We start from the raw sequence: 20252 nt of genomic DNA, 5'->3' as shown, positions 1-20252 counted from the left end.
AATTCTCCGTCACCTCCAAGTCTAAATTCAACAGCCCACTCTCCAGTCCTTATTTGACAAAGCCCCCAGCACCACCTGACACCCAGCAGCCTTTGGTCACTGCCTCCCGGAAACACTCTTGTCCCACACTATCCTCTCTGGCCAAGTCTGCCCATTTTCACCCCAACCTCATACCCCTCCCTCCCTATTAGTCTAGGGGTTCCCTAGAGTTCAGGCCTAGGCACTCTACTTTCCTATTCTCTTTCTTACTAGAACTTCTTCCTACACACAGATGAAGCACATTTGTCTCCCTACCCTTGCCCCTGACTCCTGAACTCCAGACTGGCTGCACAGTCTACATCTCTGCTGAGTGTCCACAGGTTCCTCAGTCAAAGCATGCCCAACGTGGAGTTCATGCTCATTCCCCTTCTCCTGCTCCATGCCTCTGGTACTCCCTGCCTCACTGGGGAACCCACTCCCACCCCCACCCCCAGTTACCTCACTGGAAGTCTGGGAATCACCCTCAGCACTTCCCTCTTCCCTAGCCCAGGCTGTGTCCTTCCATATCCCACGTCTGTTCAATTCTACCACCTAAATCTCTTTCTAATCCACTCATTTTTCTCCATCCTCTTTGCTTTCTTTAATATATGACCATGGGATACCATCCTTTAATAACTTGGCTCAGGCGTCTAAATATCAAAGAGATGTGTACTTAAAAAAAAAAAAAGCAAAACGTGAGAGTTGCGAATTAGGTTTTATCTGGGGCAAAATGAGTCCTGCAGCCCGGGTCTCCATCCTCTCGCCCTTGAATGACTGCAGCAGTTTCCCAGCTGACCGCCCCCTCCATTGCTTCCTCCCGTCTCTCTTCCATACAGTGACCTCCTCAGAATGCAGCTCTGAACCCATCACTTTCAGCTTAGTAAACTGCATTGTTCTCAGGAAAAAAGTCCTCAAAGTGACCCACAAGGCCGCGAATGGTTTGGCCTCTGCTCACTTCTCCACCCACACTGACCTTCCCCTCCAAGCCCTCTAACTGGCCATTTCCCCTCCCCATTCCACTCCCAGGCCTTTGCACATTCTTTTCTTTCTCTCTAGCAAAATGTCCCTCCTCCCCAATTAAATCCTTTAGATCCTCCCAGAAGGAATTTCCTCGCTTCCCTGACCAGGTCAAAACCTCCTGTAACAGCCTTTCATGCCCTACATGCTTTGTAACACTTGCAGCAGTTGCTATAGTTGAATGATTGTTTAGTTTAATGTCTGTTCCCCCTGCCCTGCCCACCACTACACACACACACACACACACACACACACACACACACACACTGGCCTGGGGTCTCCAGGACTACATAAACAACGTGGGTTTTTGTCAATCATCACATCCTCAGCAGCTAACACAAAACTGGGAGTCAATAAATATTTCATGACTACATGAAGGTATGGGTGTCTCCTTAAAGCCTTGTTCCATAAAACTGTAGCCAAAAGGCTGACTGAGGCCCCAACAGAGCCTCAGCGTCCTGGGCCCCAGTCGTTCCTAAGTGTCTCCTTCTACTCCTCCTCTGTCTCATAGAAGGCTACTTACTGTTGGACTTTGGACTCACCTGGGTAATCAGGATGATCTGACTGTCATGTCCGCATCCTTCACCACTTTGCCTTCCTAGGGATGGGGGCTGCTTCTGGCCTGTTTATCACTGTGTCTCCAGGTCCAGCACAGAGCCTAGAACCCAGAACCTAGACAGAGAGTGGGAAAGAAAAATACAGGAATGAATAAATGGACATGTCCCACTAATGTGGCCTCCACAGGCTTCACTAAGTACACACATCTTGGGTCACTTAATAAATCAAGAGTCACTTTGAGCAGCCATGTCACACCCCCTTCCTCCCAAATCCGCTGTGTAAATAAAGCCACACCTCCCTTCTGGTAATGGCTCTATCCTATTCATTCGTGCATTCACTCCACAAACATTTGATGGGCACCTGCTGAGGCCCTGGCTAGGGGTTCAGGGACCATGAAGATCAAAGGGGCTCTGTCTAGTGGGGAAAACTGGCAGGTGAACAGACGCCCACCTAGTCCCAGTCTTAGAAACCCTTCTTGGGCTCAGGATCAGGTGACTGCCAACTTTGACCCCAGCCTGGTTTCATTTGGGGCATCACCAAATGAAACCCTTCCCCCACGCTGTCTCTAAGTGGTAACCCTGGCCAATGGCTCTTCAAAGCAGGCTAGACATGTCTACCCACCACCCCCACCCCATAGAAGGACCTGGCATCTCTCCAGAAAGAGATGACAAAAATATCTGTGCTAGACAGACAGGTAACTGGATGAATGGGAAGGCAGGTGTGATGCAGCCTTTTGCTCTAAACCCAGGGGGTCCCCATCCCCTGAGCTAAGGACCCATACTGGTCCACATAGCAGAAGGGTGAGTAGTGAAGCTTCATCTGTATCTACAGCCAGTCCCCATCGCTCACGTTACCGCCTGACCTCTGTGTCCTGTTAGATTCTCACAGAAGCATGAACCCTACCAAGAACTGTGCATGTGAGGGATCTAGGTTGTGCGCTCCTTAGAAGAATCTAATGCCTTATGATTCTGCATTGTGGTTAGTTGTATAATTATTTCATTATATATCACAATGTAATAATAAGAGAAATAAAGTGCACAATAAATATAATGTGCTTGAATCATCCCGAAAACATTCCCCTCCCTCATCCATGGAAAAGTTGTCTTCCACAAAAACTGGTCCCTGGTGCCAAAAACGCTGAGGACCCCTGCTCTAAAAGGCAGGGGTCTGAAGAGGCATCCTGAGCCTGCCCTGCTCCTGCCTTTCCCCACTCACCTGTGATCCCTGACCTGGGAAGCAGGAGGTCTCCCAGACTGGAAACTACCACAATAGCCGGAAACGTGGCCAGGGTTTATGAGCGCCTGGTCCCTCCATGGAATTCCCCAGAGCAGGGTTCCTGAGATCAGTGCCGCAGAGGCTATTGTGCATGTTGACATACATCTGTACCCTTCAACACAGTCAGCACGCACCTGGACTTTGGGTCCAACCCTCCTCTCCAGGTTCCTCCCTTTAGGGACCAAGAAAAGACGATATAGCTTGACTCAGGGCCGGGGAGAGAGGGCAAGAAGTGCAGCTTGAGTGGGGCCACCTAGTGGTGGCCTTGCGTGCATGCCAAGTGGCTTCAGTCGTGTCCGACTCTGTGACCCTATGGATTGTATAGCCCACCAGGCTCCTCTGTCGATGGGATTCTCCAGGCAAGAATACTGGAGTGGGTTGCCATGCCCTCCTTCAGGGGATCTTCCTGACCCAGGGATCAGACCCATATCTCATATGTCTCCTGCATGGGCAGACAGGTTATTTACCTTTAGCACCACCTGGGAAGCCCAGTGGTGGCCCTACTGCTTCAGAATTAGGGCCTCGCAGGTAGTCTGGTCTTACAGCCTGGTGTAGGACCCTAGGGTAGATGCAGAGAATCTGGCAGAATCCCCAGGAGCCTGCGGTGCCAGCCCTGGACAGGGCCAAGTGGGTCCCCCCAGAGCGTCCACTTGGTGCATGCAAAAATGAGACAGACCCAGTGGAATGGCTACAAGTCCCCTCCTAGCTGCCTCCTCCATGGACCCTTGCAACTCAAGACAGCAATGCAAGCACAAGCTGGGCTGTCATTACAGGGTGGAGAAAGGCATCCAGGGCCTTGCGAGCTATAATTACCCAGCAGGTCCAGGGCAGGCCCTCAGGGTGGAGACAACGGGCTTAGACTTGGTCTTCCCTCCTCACCACACTCGTCCCACTTCCATCTTGAGCAAGAAGCTTCTGGGCTGGTGCCGGTACCCAGAGGGCCAGGAGTTAGCTAGGTGCAGTGCTTAGAAATCCTGATATTAGAAATATGTTTTTTAAATTATTGTTATTACAACACAGAGCCCCATCCTACTCCCACTGTCATCCTGTCTCTCCTCCCCCAGCCTTGGGCTGGGGGAGGGATTAGGGATGAGTGAGGATGAGGTGAGAGTGGGGATAGCTCTCGAACATCTGACTTAGCTACTGTTTAAAAGGCTGAACATTCAGTGGTTTTACTATTTTTTTTTTTTTTAGTCCTTGTCAAAATATCAGGAAGCCAGTAGAGCAGAGGGCACAAGAGAAACAAGAGGTGAGACTGCAGTGTCCTCGGGACAGAGCACCCTTGACTTCGTGGGCCACCAAAATGGGTTTGGATATGATGCTGAGGGCAGGGGGCAGCCACCCCAGGGTGAAAGCTAGGGAGGAGCAGGATCCCATTTGGGATCTAGGGAGAGCATCTTGTCTGCCTGCTGTCGGGAGGAAGAGAAGGGGGAGCAGAGCCTGGGAGTGACTGGGGATGGGGGTGGTGTAGGGTCTACATGACAGCTGATGCTGATCTCAAGTAGGGAATGGCAATGCATAGAGAAAGAAGCTGGCAGATTTAAGAATTAATAAGGAGGTAGACCAGGAAGCCTATGTTCATTCATTTATTCAGCAAATATTTATTGAAAGTTCTGCTCCCCATTCTGTGCTCCTTCTTCAGGCTGAGGCCCTAATTCACACCCAGAACAAGGTCTTTTCATCCTTGGCTCCCCTGACCCTGCCACCCCAAAGTAGGTCTTGCTAAAAGAAAACAGTGGCAGCCCTCAGAAAACACAAGAACGGGGAGAGGGTTGGTTACCCCTAGAGATCATAGCAGCACCCTTGAGAGTTTCAGACTGACATGGAATCCTTAATCACAGCGTCTGGTTTCCCCCATCATGAGGCTCCTTCCACAAACCACCCAGTTAATCATGGTCTTGGCACTAACTAACATCACCCTTCCTCACCCTGTGCTTCATTCCCCCCGCCACGCTCCTATTTTTAAGTGAATGCACTTCTGCTCTAGTGATGCATGTTTCTAAGGCACCTCATATTCTGTCCGGAATGAGGTGGATATCCATCCACGAGTGACCCTGGCCCAGTCAAGTTGTGCAAAGTCTGTACTGCACAAGCCTGGGACTCCATTCCCGTCACAGACATTGTAGATTTGATTATTTATGACAATGTACCAGTAGATAGAAATAAAACGAATTGCAGATGGGGTATTCTTTGCTGATTTGTACAAAACAGTTGTATGATTTGGTATGTCTGCTTCCACACAATCACAGGATCCTGAGTCACCCTTGTGGATGAGGCCTTTAGGAGTCCAATCCCTCCTGTGGGCTCTCTCCAGCCCTCAGCCACCCGGCCTGTATCAGCTGTGGTTGTGGCTCTGACTCTCCTCCAGCGCCTTGAGGAGACGCAGTCATCTGATCTTGCTGGTGAGCCCCGTCCTCTGTCCAAGGAACGCTGCTCCAGACTCTGACCCTCCACAGGGAGGCCAAGGCATTCATTCCTCTGGAGCCCCTCACTACTCCACACCACATCAAACTTACTCCAGCACACTCACATCTCATACAAGCACATTTTGTACTTACCCAGTAAAAACACGGCTGAGTCGCAGTTAACTAGTTTCCATGACATAATGTTATAATTACTAGCATTTCATATTCACAATTTTACTTTTTGTAGTTTTCTACATTTTTCCCTGTGTCCATCATTCGCATGAACCTGTGAGAAGCTTGACTGACCTGGCCACAGCCTTTGGTGGGAGGATCCTTACCCACTGGACACACAGGCACATGCACACAGGCACATAGAGGTGTGCACGCGTGCACAAGCTTGTGGGACTTGGCCTCTCACACGAGAAGGAGAAGATTCTGTGCTCTGTACTTTGGCTGTGCCCTTAGCCTTGACTCTGTTTCACAACTTAATGTTAACATTGAACCAGAATCTGACTTTATCCCTAACCGTGAACCAGTCAGTTGATGCTTGGAATCAGAAAGATGTCCGCTTCTATCACCCGCAGGAGTCACACCTCCAAGGCAAGCAGGGATAGTTTGGACAGGGTATCTCCCTGGCTGAAGAGTGAAGGTAGAGACGTGGCTATCGTGCAGTGTCTGGCCATCAGACACGGTCATGTGTCAATAGTCTCGGGAGCAAGCTTTATTCTCTCATTCCAACAGTCACCAAATACATCTAGGCGAGGCTGACCCGTTACCTTCATCAAGACCTGGAATTTTTTTTCTTTACTTCATCCCAGAACAAGAGCAGTTATCTGTGTCCCTGGGCTGACATGCAATGAGGCCTCAAATCTCTTTGGAAGAATTCTGCTGCTCTGGTCTTGCCCCAACAGCTCCAGCTGCAAAAATGAGGATGGCCAGCAGAGGGCGCGTGGAACCCACCATGGGCCACCCAGTTAAAGGAGCAGTCCCAGTTTTGCTCAAAAAGCCCCTCAGTTCTTGATCTTGGGCTCTATTCCTACAACCTGCCAAGGTTTAACAGGAGCCCTTGCCTAGAACTGCATAAACAGGAGCAACTATAAACATGGGCAGATAGAGATGTTTTCCAGGCCATATGGAACACCTCCAATGCTGGGACCTCTGGTAGTGGGAAAGGCAGAGAGAGTACCATGGGTGACCAAGGCCCTTCACAGCCAGTTAAGTTGACTTGCAGCCTGGGGGGAGCCTCAGGCCATAGGATCCAGTAGGCCTAAAGAAAACCCAAGGGCCAGTAGCTCAGTGAAGTTAGGTAAGGAGATCAGGAGGCCGCTGATAGGACTCTGAGCGTGCATAAAATATCATGGCTCCTATTGAGGTGATTCCTTGAAGAGAGGGGCCACAGGAGAAGGGATGGGCCGTCCTCTTTTGGGTTCCCCTGATTCTCCAAGTGCTTCTCTGATAGGGCAGCTAAGGGATGGAGCACTCTGTCCGTTCCAGGGAGTGGAACCTAACACTTCACAGACAGCATCTGAGGAGGACACTTCTGCTTGCTCCTTCAGACCCTTGTCTGTCTCTCCCCTCCTGCTTTGTGCTCCTGACTGCCAACCTACATGATGACACAGCAGATGCTCCTGCCCTATGACTTTTGGTTGGATTCAATCTATGGGAGCACCAAGCCAGAAGGAAGACATGGACTTTGGGAAAGCTGCCTGCAGCCTACACTTGAGGGTCCAGCTCAGTGACCTACCTAGTTTCGGGACTGCCCTGGCTATACTGAGGGGCAGCCAGGCCTATCTGCTTTCTTTCACAATAGCATCACTCAGCCTAAGGCTAATTCAGAAGCCTTCTACACCCTCACTTACTTTCAGTAGGTCAATAAATAATTGCTGACACATTCTCGGTGCCAAGTCCTCGGTGCCCAGGGACAGACACAGAGCTGAGGTGAGTCTGACAACAGCCTTTGACAGAGCTAATGGGGTTCTTTTTTGGCGGGGGAGGGGGCAATGACACAGACAAGAAAACTGATGATGAGTCACAGGGGCTGAGGGAACCTGCAGAAGGGTATCTCACCTCCTAGTGGTCAGTTAAGGGAATGGGGTTTGGGCCTCTGAAAAGTCAGCCAGGGGGAGTAATGGAGGTCTGGGAGACAGAAGGTCCAAAGGCTGGGGTGGGGGAATTCCCTGGCGGTTTGGGTAGACTCTGGCAGTTGGTGATGGACAGGGAGGCCTGGCGTGCTGCACTTCACGGAGTCGCAAAGAGTCAGACACGACTGAGCGACTGAACTGAACTGAACTGAACCAGTGGTTAGGACTCCATACTCTCACTGCTGAGAGGCCAGGTTCAGCCCTGGTTGGGGAACTAAATCCCACAAGCCATGCTGTGTGGCCAAAAATAAAAAAACAAAAAGGCTGGGGGAGGGGGATGACTAATTCACATGGAAGCCTGTGCTGGCCAGGCAGGGCCTCCTTCTGCCCACTGGAAAGCTGCTTGAACTTTAGAGACTCCTGCCAGCAGGCGTGGAATGGCATGTGCAGCCAGGGCCACTTTAAACTTTTATTTAAAAACGTATTAAGATATAATCAGGTGGTACTACGTAAGAGATGTGGGTTTGATCCCTAGATTGGGAAGATCCCCTGGAGTAGGAAATGGCAACCCACTCCAGGATTCTTGCCTGAATCAGACACAACCGAGTGCACACACACACACACAAACACACACAATCAACAAAAAGAAAACTGCTTAACATATAGCCCAATGTGTTTCAAATACATGTAAATTCATATTACCATCACTTAGATCAAGATATAGACTATTTCCATAATGTCCCTTGTAACCTGATGATAGTCAATAAACCTTCCCAAAGTTGACTACTATTCTTTCTTCTTTGATTATTTTTTTCAGATTTTGAATTTTATAAAAGTGAACTTATACACTATATACTTTTATGTCTGCTTCTTAAATTCAACATTATGGTTGTGGTAGTGCCCCATCTTGCTGTTTTTGGTGGTCTATCATTCTATTTCATTGCTGTAGGTATTCCATTATTTGAATATATCATAATTTATCCATTCTATTGTTGGCAAACATTTGGACTGTTTCCAGTTTTTAGTTATTTTAAATAAAACTGCTTTGTATATATTTGCACACGTACATTCTTATTTCCTAGTGGAAATAAACATTCACTTATGTAGAATATAAACCCAGAAGTGGAATCGCTAGGTCATAGGATATACACATATTTAGCTATAGTTGTTACTTCCAACCATTTTTCTAGATGGTTGTACAAAATTACTCTCCCAGCAGTAGTGTATGAAAGTTCCAGTTGTTCCACACACCAATGTGGGAAATCTTCAGGGGAAAAGCCAGGGTAAATGTGAAACTCACTACACATTATTCCCTTTTCTCAAGGATCATAATCCTTCAATTCTTACCTGCATTAGTTGTTCTCCAATGTCCTCAAAGAGTTGTCCTTTATATTTCATCCAGGTTTCTTAACTGTTTTTGGCAGGAGTATTATTCTGATACTACCTGCCACCATGGCCAGAACTGGAAGTTTTATTCGGTTCAATTCTGACACCGGATTAGAAAATACTGGAAAGGGATAGGCCCCACTGGCCCAGCTGTTTTCAGCTCCAGCTTAGAGTCTCAGACACCTGTGGCATCACATCCACATTCTGAATTAAGGTTCCCTATTTTCCTTTCTTCTTTTAAAATTTTATTAGATTCCAACCATGGGTGAGTAACTGGTAATAAACTAACTTCTCCACTGTAAACAAATACAAAGCTAGATAAAACATTTACAGTAACTGATTACAGGCATTGGACATCAAACAACCTTCATTCTTGAGAGAAAGGAAACACAAGAGGTGAATTCCACTTTCACTAAAGTTCTTTTCCTAGGGCATTTTCCAAAATAAGGCAGAAGGAAGTGGAGCCCAAACAGAGCAAAGTAGATGAGTAAAGGAAATAGAGATCAGAGATAGAGGTTACTGAGGTGGCTGAACTTGTGGGGCAGGATATTAAAGAGTAAGGAGGGAGCTGCATGGAGAAGGAGCTCTAGAAATCTGCCCAGATACACTCTTTGTCTAAGTTGCACAGTTGCAGAGAAAGACTCTTTGAAGCCTGATGGATAAAAAAAAACTCTGAGTCTGTGAACTAAACGGAGCTTCCAGAGTTCACACAGGGCTGAGACCTGATCTGGCCAGGGTGGAAAGACCTTGCTGAAAACCCTGAACATTTAATTAAAATCTTAGAAAGTCCATACCTTAGGAATAGGGCCACTCTAGCCATATAGACATTCAGAAAGCGAAGATCATGGCATCTGGTCCCATCACTTCACGGGAAATAGATGGGGAAACAGTGGAAACAGTGTCAGACTTTATTTTTGGGGACTCCAAAATCACTGCAGATGGTGACTGCAGCCATGAAATTAAAAGACCAACCTAGATAGCATATTGAAAAGCAGAGACATTACTTTGCCAACAAAGGTCCGTCTAGTCAAGGCTATGGTTTTTCCTGTGGTCATGTATGGATGTGAGAGTTGGACTGTGAAGAAAGCTGAGCGCCGAAGAATTGATGCTTTTGAACTGTGGTGTTGGAGAAGACTCTTGAGAGTCCCTTGGACTGCAAGGAGATCCAACCAGTCCATTCTGAAGGAGATCAGCCCTGGGATTTCTTTGGAAGGAATGATGCTAAAGCTGAAACTCCAGTACTTTGGCCACCTCATGTGTAGAGTTGACTCATTGGAAAAGACTGTGATGCTGGGAGGGATTGGGGGCAGGAGGAGAAGGGGATGACAGAGGATGAGATGGCTGGATGGCATCACTGACTCGATGGACGTGAGTCTGAGTGAACTCCGGGAGTTGGTGATGGACAGGGAGGCCTGGTGTGCTGTGATTCATGGGGTCGCAAAGAGTCAGACAGGACTGAGCGACTGAATTGAACTGAACTGAGCCATATAGAACTGTGGTGTTGGAGGAGACTCTTGAGAGTCCCTTAGACTGCAAAGAGATCCAACCAGTCTATCCTGAAGGAAAACAGTCCTGAATACTCATTGGAAGGACTGATGCTGAAGCTGAAACTCCAATACTTTGGCCACCTGATGCAAAGAACTGATTCATTTAAAAAGACCCTGACACTGGGAAAGATTGAAGGTGGGAGGAGAAGGGGACAAGAGAGGATGAGCTGGTTGTATGGCATCACTGACTCAATGGATATGAGTTTGAGTAAGCTCCAGGACTTGGTGATGGATAGAGAAGCCTGGCGTGCTGCAGTCCATGAGGTCACAAAGAGTTGGACACGACTGAGCAACTGAACTGAACTGAGCCACACAGAATACATTACTTTACTTATTGAGGCCCTAACAAAGCCTCAATAAGATCAAATTAAGCCTCTGGTAGATTTACTGCCCAATGAAACAAACTCAACACTCCATAAAGAAGAGCATAATCCAGACTCACCAATGTACTGTCCACAGTTCCCAACATACAATCAAATATTACCAGACATATGAAGACACAGGAAAATATGATATATAGCCAGGAGAATAGAAACAGATTCAGAGATAACACAGATACTGGAAATAGCAGATAAGGACTTTAAAACACCTATTATAAATATGTTCAAGAATTTTTCAGTGATAAGATGGACATAATAAATGAACAGATATGCCATCTCAGCAGAGAAATGGAAACTGTAAAAAAGAACTAAATGGAAATTCTAGAACTGAAAAACATAATCTATAAAATGAAAGTTTTACCAGGTTGTCGTTAAGACTGGGTTCTGCAAAAGAAAAGTTCAATAAACTTGAAATCAAGTCAATAGAAACCATTTAAATGCAAACACAGAAAGAAAATAGACTGAAAAAAAGTGAACAGAGCTTCAGGGAAATGACCTGGAAACAATATCAGGCAGACTAGTATGCATAAAATTAGAGTCCCAGAAGGAAAGGAAAGAGATTATGGTGAAACTTTAAATAAAATAGTGACTAAAATTCTAAATTTTATTTTAAAAATTATTAACTCATCATCCCCAAAAGCTTAGGATTATAAAACCTCAACCAGGATAAATACAAAGGAAACCACATCCAGGCACATCATAATCAAATCTCTTAAAACCAAAGAAAACATCTTAAAAACAATGAAAGGCACAAACACGTTACATTAAGAGGAACAATGATAAGAATGAACACTTATCAATCATCAGAAGTCATGTAAGCCAGAAAACATGAAAACATAAAAAATATACAGCATATTAAATATGCTATTAAAAATCAACCAAGAATTCTATATCCAGAAAAACTATCTCTATAAAATAAATGAGAAATAAAAATATTTTGAATTTTTAAAAAAGCTGAGAGAATTTATCACCAGTGAACCTGCATTACCAGAAATGTTCAAGGAAGTTCTTAACGCTGAGGAGAAATGATACCTGATGGAAACTTGGCTCTAAACAAAAGAACAAAGGTCTGTAATAAGTAGATATAAAATATATTTTCTTGTTTCCTAAACAATTTAAGAGACAACTGAGTATTTAAAGCAAAAATAACAACTCTTCATTATGGAGTTCATCATGTTTGTAGCAGTAAATGTACAACTCAATCGAAAGGAAGGGAGGGCCAAGTGGAAGTATATTATTGTAAGGTTTTCACATAAAAAGGAAAGTTTATCCTTTTCTTCTTTTCTTTATTTTTCATTTTATTACCTTCCTCTTTCTAGTTATAAATACAATACAAATTTATTTACATAAAATTAAAACCCCGACAAAACACATAACCTAGAAAATGTAAATGTTTCAAAGCACTATCACCAGCGGTAAGTATCAGTAGTTGTGACTTAATCGTTTTAAAAGGTATTAAAAATCTGAACACATATACGAATATACCTTATTCTGCTCCATCTGACTAGATCCCTCTACTAGTCATGGGAGTTTTTCAATTGATTCTCCCGGATTTTATGAAGACACAACTATGATAACATCTGCCAGCAATGACCCTCTGACTCTCCATTACTTACTTCTTTTACTAATCCATTATTTCTTTTTTTTCCACCTTATAGTCCTAGTAAGGACCTCCAAGCAGCACTTCACGGCAGTAGTGAAGGGACATTGTTTGGATAATATCCGTTGTTTGGACGGTAATGGGAACTGTAGAGTTGGAGTCCAATATTGGCTCTTGGTTTCCAGTATATGTCATTTAGGGCTTCCCCAGTGGCTCAGTGGTAAAGAATCGCCAGCAATGTGTTAGAAGCAGGTTTACTCTCTGGGTTGGGAAGATGCCCTGAAGGGGGAAGTGGTAACACACACCAGTATTCTTGCCTGGAAAATCCGATGGACAGAGGAATCTGGTGGGCTACAGTCCATGGAGTGGCAGAGTCAGACACGACTGAGCACACACGCACACATATGGTATTTAACCAATAACCAATTTAAAAAGTTAATGTTTCCTCCTCTTCACGATTTTCCAACTTTTTACTGTGAATAGCTGGTGAGTTTTATCAAATGTCTTTTGGGCTGATCACAATGTTCCTTTTTTCTCTTTAATCTATTAATCAATGGATTTTATAATGTTAAATCAAGCTTACAATCCTAGAAAATCACCAAGTCGATAACTATTTTAACATACTATGGAAATCACTTTGCTGTATTCACAAATTAGATGGATCTGCGATTTTCTTTGCAGGGGGCTGCCTTGGTGTTAGCATAATAAATAGATCTTAACAATAATTGTGGGAACTCTGGCTCAGGAACACCACAGTTCTCAGAGGGAGAATGCTTGTGTTCCTTGGCTGGGCCAACAATGCTGCATGCTTGAACGCCCAATGTCACAGCTCTTTGTGGTCAGCTTGTTTAATCCTAGACACAGCTACCTCTCAGGGCCTGCTGGTTCCAGAGTTGTGGGCAGAGTCCATTCCAACATTCAGCGCATGTCCAGTTCCAGATCTGCCATTTTCCCTTCCTCTTCCCTGAAATGAGACAGTTCTTGCTTAACTCTCAGCACGTAGAAAGCTCATTATACATTCTCTTTGAGCAATCCTGGCTTCCCGAGTGGGAGAGGCACCCCTCTACACCCCCTCAACCCTGCCTCTCCTGTTCCTTAGGCAATCCTACCTTCCTGCAAATAAGATGATCTCACAGGCAGCAAACAATCTGATCGGGTGTTCTCTCAGCAGGGGCCACATCACATGTACACTCTTTGTAGGGGGTGGGAACAAGAGATGTGGGGTGTGAAGAACTCAGACCCCGACACTGAGGACTCTGCCCACTTCCCACTGCTGAGCCTGGGTCTGCACAGCTATGGGCCTAGCCTTGGGAGGAAAAGTAAGTGGGAAAGGATTTTTGAAGATTCCTGGGAGCCAAAAATATAGCCACCCAGGACATGAGGCTGACTCATGAATGGGCTCCTCCTGCAGCCCATTCACCCCATGGGCCTGGAGTAGCCTGAAGCCAGCTTCACCCTTCCAGGCCTGTATATGGCTTTTTCTGCTCTAATCCCCATGGCCCCCTGCACCTGGGTTCCCACACCCTGGAGCCAGCTGGCAGCCGCTGCACTCTAGGGGCACAGCTCTGCTCCACTCTCGTAGCAACACAGACGGCCAGGCTCACACCAGGTGGTCACAGCTGGGGTGTCCCAAAGCCAGGCCCGGAGGTGAAGTCAGCCTGAACAGTCCATGCCAGCCTGTGACTCAGTCGCTAAAGGCACCACAGGCACCAGTTGGCAGTGCTGGGCACCACCAGGCAGGGCATTTCATCAAGACAAATCAGAGACCAAAGTTGCTGGTGCTGTAGAGGGGTGGGTGGCCCTTAGAGACAGAGGATGCAGCTGGGACGACAGGCTGGAAACAGGGCCATGCTTGCTGGAATCTTGGGGAAGTCTTTGAGGCCTCCACCAATCTCATCGTGGTCTCCAAGACTCTTGGGTAGTAGGAGATAGAGACTAAATCTATACCAGTAAGAAAGGTATGAGGGGTAGGGGCTGCTAAGGTTCATCTTGAGGAGAAGGACTAGGAAGTCTGGAATTTAAATCTTTGAAGTTATCTCCAAATTAGGCTATACATTTTACATGTGTGTTACAAGCATTTAGTCATTCAATACTCAGGCCTAAAATAGTGCCTGACTCATAGGAGGCTCTCAAAAATATTTGTTGAATAAATGACCAAAGCATAAATATTATAAACCATGATTCTTGAAACACAATTTTCAGGGACTTCCCTGGTGGTTCAGTGGTCAGCCCGCCAATTCAGAGGACACAGGTTCAATCCCTGGTCCGGGAACTAAGACCCCACATGCCAAGGAGCAACTAAGCCTGTGCGCCACAACTACTGAGTCCATGCACCTAGAGCCTGTGCTTCACAACATGCGAAACCACCGCGATGAGAAGCCTGTGTGCCACAAGAAAGAGTAGCCCCCGCTTGCCTCAATTACAGAAAGCGAGCGCACAGCAATGAAGAGCCCATGCACCACAGTGAGACCCAGTGCCACCATTAGGTAAACAAATAAATAAAAAAATCCTTACAACAAACATTGTTCTCACATTTTTTCCATATTTATTTCACTGAAAGCCTAGAAATATGGAAGTGGCCTGGCCTTCTCTCTGAGTGGCCCCAGTGTCAGCTCTAATGGTCAGAAGAGGAGGAAAGTCTTCAGTCAGGAGAACAGAGTGTCCTGGCCAGGTCGCTGCCAAACGTGAGTGTCTGTGGATGTGTGGCCTGGGGCAGAGCACAGAGCTAAACTGTGCCAGGACTCCAGGCCCAGGGAGCGAGTCCCAAGCTGACAGAGGAGCAGTGGCATGTGTCTCAGGAGCCTCAGTAATTAGGTTCCTGGGCCGCCTCCCACGCTTGTTCCTCTTTGTCATCCTTGCACTTTCAGTAGTCTGACCTGCCCCTGACAGCCATGTCTCTCCCCCAGAGCTGCAGAGGGATGGATCCTGAGCCCCTGCTTATGCTAGAGTATGGTGATGGTCACGCCAAGGCCGAGAGCGTCTAGGGAACAGAACGGACCATCCAGTTGTTTCCTGATCCCTCTTCTGTTCTGCCTGGAGAAGCTGATTTGTAAAAGAAGGCAGCTTCTCTGCTCAGGGACCCAGTGTGGCTGGCTGATAGAAGCCTTCAACTTTCACGGGAAGCTGGTGAGAACCCCAGCATTGGGCCTCTATTTGGGGGCTACAGGTAGCAGCACTGAGGCATTTGGTGCTAGGAGAGGCTGGGTGATTCTAGGGCAAGCCGACTGTACCCTCTGGGCTGAGCAAGAAGCAGGAGAGAGGGTAAGCTTGTGGGTGTCTTTGAGGCAGGGGCTGAGACCACAGGGCCTTTGTAAGCTGCTTTCTTGAAGAAAGCACTCAGTTACATGGGCCTCACTCCCACCTCCATCAACCTGTTCTGTCACTTCCCTACTTGGGCTGGGCTGCCCCTGGCTCTCCCACCTGTCTGCTGCCTCCCTCCATTCCTCCCAACACTCTCCACTCCCAGGCCTCAGGGCCAGAGCCTCCTTGGGCCCAGCTGGGTAAACCTGCCCCTACCCTGCTGCCGGCAGTCCCTTTGTTGGGTCCCAGAGCGGATGGGTTTTCTCTGTAAAAACAGAGACAAAGCAGGTCCGACAGGGGTGCTATTGGGGACTGCAGGCATGATCAGGACATGTCTAGACTCTGATGCAAGGGACATGGCATAAGTCACCAATGCAGGGTCTAAACCCCTGATTGAGTGCATAGAAAATATGTGAGCTTGGGGTGGACGCTCACCCTTCCCAAGGCTGAGTTTCCTGATGAGAATTGGTTCAGCTTTCGTGTCTGCCCTGGAATCTGGCTCAAGGCCAGTAACTAGGCTCCAATTGTCAGAATTGGCTTTGTCCCTGTTTGGATCTTCAGAGGCCGGTTTTCTGTAGAGCCTCTAGCCTCTCAGCCCCCAGGGGGGTTGCGCCAGGGTGGGGAGTCCCCACATCTCCATGCCTACTTAATCAGGTCTAGGCTAAACACACAGCATGCATTCAAAAAGTTTGTTGAGGGATCAAATGGCACAAAACTAAAGCTGGGAAACTCCCTCTGTCACAGGCACGCCCTCCCCTGAGTTCTGCTGCACCAAACACAGCTCACAGGCCAGCTTTGTTCCCTCCTTGACTAGCCCTGTCATCCCAGGATATGTGGGGCATTGCCTTTAGTTCACTTCAAAAGCTACATCACTTCAGACCTTCTTTCCAGATGTTACCTGGTGCCCATGCCCCTGGCTGTCTCCTCCCCTTTGCTGCTGCTGCTGCTGCTAAGTCACTTCAGTCGTGTCCGACTCTGTGCGACCCCATATCTCCAGGCAAGAACACTGGAATGGGCTGCCATTTCCTTCTCCAATGATGCATGAAAGTGAAAAGTCAAATTGAAGTCTCTCAGTCGTGTCCAACTCTTAGCGACCCCATGGACTGCAGCCTACCAGGTTCCTCCATCCATGGGATTCTCCAGGCAAGAGTACGGGAGTGGCCCCTCGAATATTGCTAAGGCCTGCCTTGCTCCCTATCACTATAGGGCCAAGCTCTGGCCCTGCAGAAGGTCCCCACAGCCCCTCCCCATCCAGCCCTGCCCCAGACTGCTGTTCTTTCCACCCCGCACACTCACAGGTTCCTAGCCTTGATCAACAGACTGCTTAGTGAACAGACCCAAAGAAGGCCAGAGGCCATGGGTCCTGGAGTCGGGCCACATAGGCTACACTGAAACGGGAGTTTCTTGGGTTCTTCTTTGTGTACCCTCTGGGTCCTGGAGTGGCCAGAACTGTGGAGTGGGCATCCCGTGAAGACGAAGTGCCCCTATCAAGATTCAGATCTCCTTGGAATCCAGGCTATTGACTGACAGGAGAGGGCTGGGCCTTGAAGGAAGGCTGTATTGGCCTGAATAGAGCAGACTGTATCTAGAGATTTGTGGCCCCAGGGCCAGGACAGGGCAGGTTAGGGTCTTGGTTCTCTGGTCAGCCCCTGGCACTTCACAGGAAGGTATCCTCAAGGGCTGCTTCATCAGTTTCACTACACACCCCACTCGGGGCTGCTTCCAACTCTGGGCGGTCCCCTGGGTTGGCCTCAACTTCAGCCGGAGATTGTTCCTGTTTCGGCCCTTCCCTCAACCCCCACCCTAGGCTGAGTCCCAAGGGCATCTCCCAAGGGCATCTGTTCCTGCTAGAGCCTGCCAGTCCATTGAGGAAAAAGAATTGTAGTTTCTCCTGACCTTGGACAGATCTGGCCTCATACAGCAGGCCTGGGCATAGTGCCCTGAGCTACTTGAGGCTCCCCTGAAGGACAGGGCCCCTGAGCATGCCTCCAAGACGACAGGAACAGAAGAGCACAAGTCTCTGCTTCCTGGATCCCCTCATGCCCTGCCTCTCTCTGGGCCATGGCTGAGGGATGAGCTGTAATCATAATTCCTGTAACAACAATAATATTGTTACTAAGGAATGTTTTTGAACACCCTCTCTGTGGCAGGCTCTCTGTGGCTGCTGGGGAAACATAAATAAATAAGATAAACACAGTCTTTGTCCCTATAGATCTCTCTACCACAGCCTTGGGCAGGCATGGGCCCTGGCATATGGAAAAGCACTCAATATGTTTTTGTTGAATGAATAAAGAATGCATGAAGTGAGCAGTCTGGTTGTATTGAGCAGCAGAGATGCCTGGTGGGGTGTGCAATGAATAAGTGAAGGCCACCAGGGCAGAGGTGAGGCATGACCCAGCTGCCACCATCCCCACCTTGGAGAGGGCTCCCAGACCCTGTAAACTGCCCTGTGACCTGGTGCTTCAGCATGATAGGGATTCAGCAGTACAGCAATCCCCCAGGGAATAAGAGCAACAAGCCTGAAAAGGAAATTCTGAGAGTTTCCTGGAGGGCGCATTGGGGATGGACTGAAGCAGCTTGCCTAACTCACTGTCCAGAAGCAGGGCATCTCAGCAGTGAGCCTACAGTGTGACTCCTAAGAAGGTCTGCCTCCAATCTCCAGGAACACAGCCTTGCCCAGGCCTGTGTCCTGTGGGAGGGTGCTGTCCAAAGCGGGCCTCTGACGTCCCCTCAAGTCAGGGGTGCCATCAAGGACCCACTGTGGAGGATGACTGCCATGGACCCTGGAACTACCCCAGAAACTGCTCAATGAAATGGAAAAGTTTATACCTCTGATTTTGGAAGAGCCACTCCCCACCACACCCCTGTCTTTGACCCTAGGGGAGAAGCCTTCAGAGATGGATTACCCAGCCCAGAGCCTGAAGGGCTAGGAAAGACATACTCAAGTGGACCACCCCTGGACAGGGGTGATATACTTACCCCAAAGGAAGTAAAGAGGAAGGCGGTAAAGGAATTTCAGGATGGGGGTGGTGGTCGGGAGTCCTGGGGGTGTGTAAGCTGGGAGAAGTCTAAGGAAGAGTTTCAGGAATCCACTATGGGATCCCTTGGGCAGGAACTTCCTCAGCCTCCTGAGGTCCCACCTCCCCACAGCAAAGATCTGCACCATTTACATTCACCGTGGCTCTTGGAGTGCTGATGAGGCATCTGATCACCCAGTCATGCTGTGCACTTAGTTCTCAGATGGTCAGTGACAGTGTCAGCTGCTCCCAATCTCCACATCATTCAGTGGGGTCCAAGTCCTAGGGATCCTCAGGCCTAAGGGCCCCTGAGAGACCATCCAGCCACTGACTCTTTACTAGCCCTTCTGCTTGGTTGGTCCCTGTTGGACATAAGTCTGTACGGAGTTGAGCAGAAACCTCCTTGCTCACAGAATTGAAAGTCCGATGGCTGGCACTCTCTGGGTATGTCCCCCCAACCCATACATTCCCATATATATCCTCCAACACACACACACATACACACACACCACTGCCACACACACCACTCATGTTTCTCTGCCACCTGAACAGACAGCAAACAGCACCTCTTCTCCCAGAGAGGCATCCACGTTCCACCTTGAAGAGCACACCCACTTCCTTGGACTACCCTAAGTACGTGCCTCTCATGTGTCCTCTTTCTTGAGGTGTTATAGATCCGACAGATCCGTCTTACCCCATAACCTGTTAGCCTCCCAAGGGCAGCGTTCTTAACAGAAGTTGGACAAGAGGGCACACAGAGTTATCAAGAATGGCTAAATGAGGGGCCTCCTCAGGGTCTGGAACAGCACACAGTGCTTCCCTGATGTAGCCAGGCCGAAGTGTCCATGGTAGCCTAAGAGTGGTCAGTGGGGCCCTTACCAGGCCATAGCTCCTGCAAACGTGGCACCCTGAAGGACAACGGCACCCTTCATGGCACCCTGAAGGACAATGGTTGAGAGAGAAGACCAGGAAGGTCCCAAGTGAAGGGCTGCCCCAGATTCCACTCCGCTCAGGTACTTCACACCCCGGCAATGTGGCACAGCCACAACCCGAGCCACACTAGTTGCTCCTTTCCTAGGTAGGTAGCTTTCCAAAACTCCTTACAAGGGAGGATGGAAAAGGGCCATGAATGCAGGAAGAAAGCCCGGGAGGATAGGGCAGCCGGAGAAGGCCTGAGTGTCCTGGGGAAGCAGTGACACTTGTAAGGATAAGACAGGGCACCCAAGAGAGCCTTCCTGACCTCCCCAGACGAGGTCGGGTACTTTTTTGTCCCCCCTCCCATACTCGGCACTGCCCGCTGTCAACCTGAGTCTGTGACACTGGCCCAGGTGTGCTCAGGGGCAGGGCTCCCTCCTCGCAGAGGTGGGGCCCAGAACTGCCTGCCAGGACCCTGAGGAGGTTCGAAGCAGGGCGAGGCCCCATCCCCCATCTGGGCAGCCCCTGCCCCGCATCTTTCCCCGGGCTGGGGCGCCGCCCCTCAGAAGCAACTTCAAAGGACCCGGCTTGAGCTTCCGCAGCCGCAGAGCTGAGGCTCGGGCAGGATCTCGGACGTTGGAGCCTTCAGGGTCCGGGGTCTTGAGAACCTGGTCGGGGTGCCGGGCTGCAGGCGGTCGGGGCTGAGGGGCGGGTCCTCAGAGCCCCCCGAAGTGGGAGGGTCGGGTCAGCCGC

The 20252-nt window shown here is 48.6% G+C and overlaps 1 protein-coding gene across 8 annotated transcripts in view; it reads right to left on the bottom strand.

The window, feature by feature from the left end:
- P4HA2 (prolyl 4-hydroxylase subunit alpha 2) overlaps positions 1 to 20252 on the bottom strand; it is a 157501-nt gene that overhangs the window by 35185 nt on the left and 102064 nt on the right. For 6 of the 8 annotated variants that reach the window (XR_015166894.1, XM_086410385.1, XM_086410395.1 and 3 more), the window contains one exon: positions 1578 to 1707. The gene's annotated coding sequence lies outside the window, so the exon portion shown is untranslated. Of the gene's footprint in view, positions 1 to 1577; positions 1708 to 13135; positions 13227 to 20252 lie in introns of those variants that run through there. The other 2 variants (XM_086410396.1, XM_086410386.1) reach the window with 1 other exon arrangement.

Source organism: Bos grunniens, chromosome 7, assembly GCF_055505025.1.
Source record: "Bos grunniens cultivar Pamir isolate PY7600 chromosome 7, Bosgru_T2T1.0, whole genome shotgun sequence".
Lineage (NCBI taxonomy): Eukaryota > Metazoa > Chordata > Mammalia > Artiodactyla > Bovidae > Bos > Bos grunniens.
The sequence above is the reverse complement of the archived record's forward strand: the minus strand, read 5'-3'. Positions and strand labels throughout refer to the sequence as shown.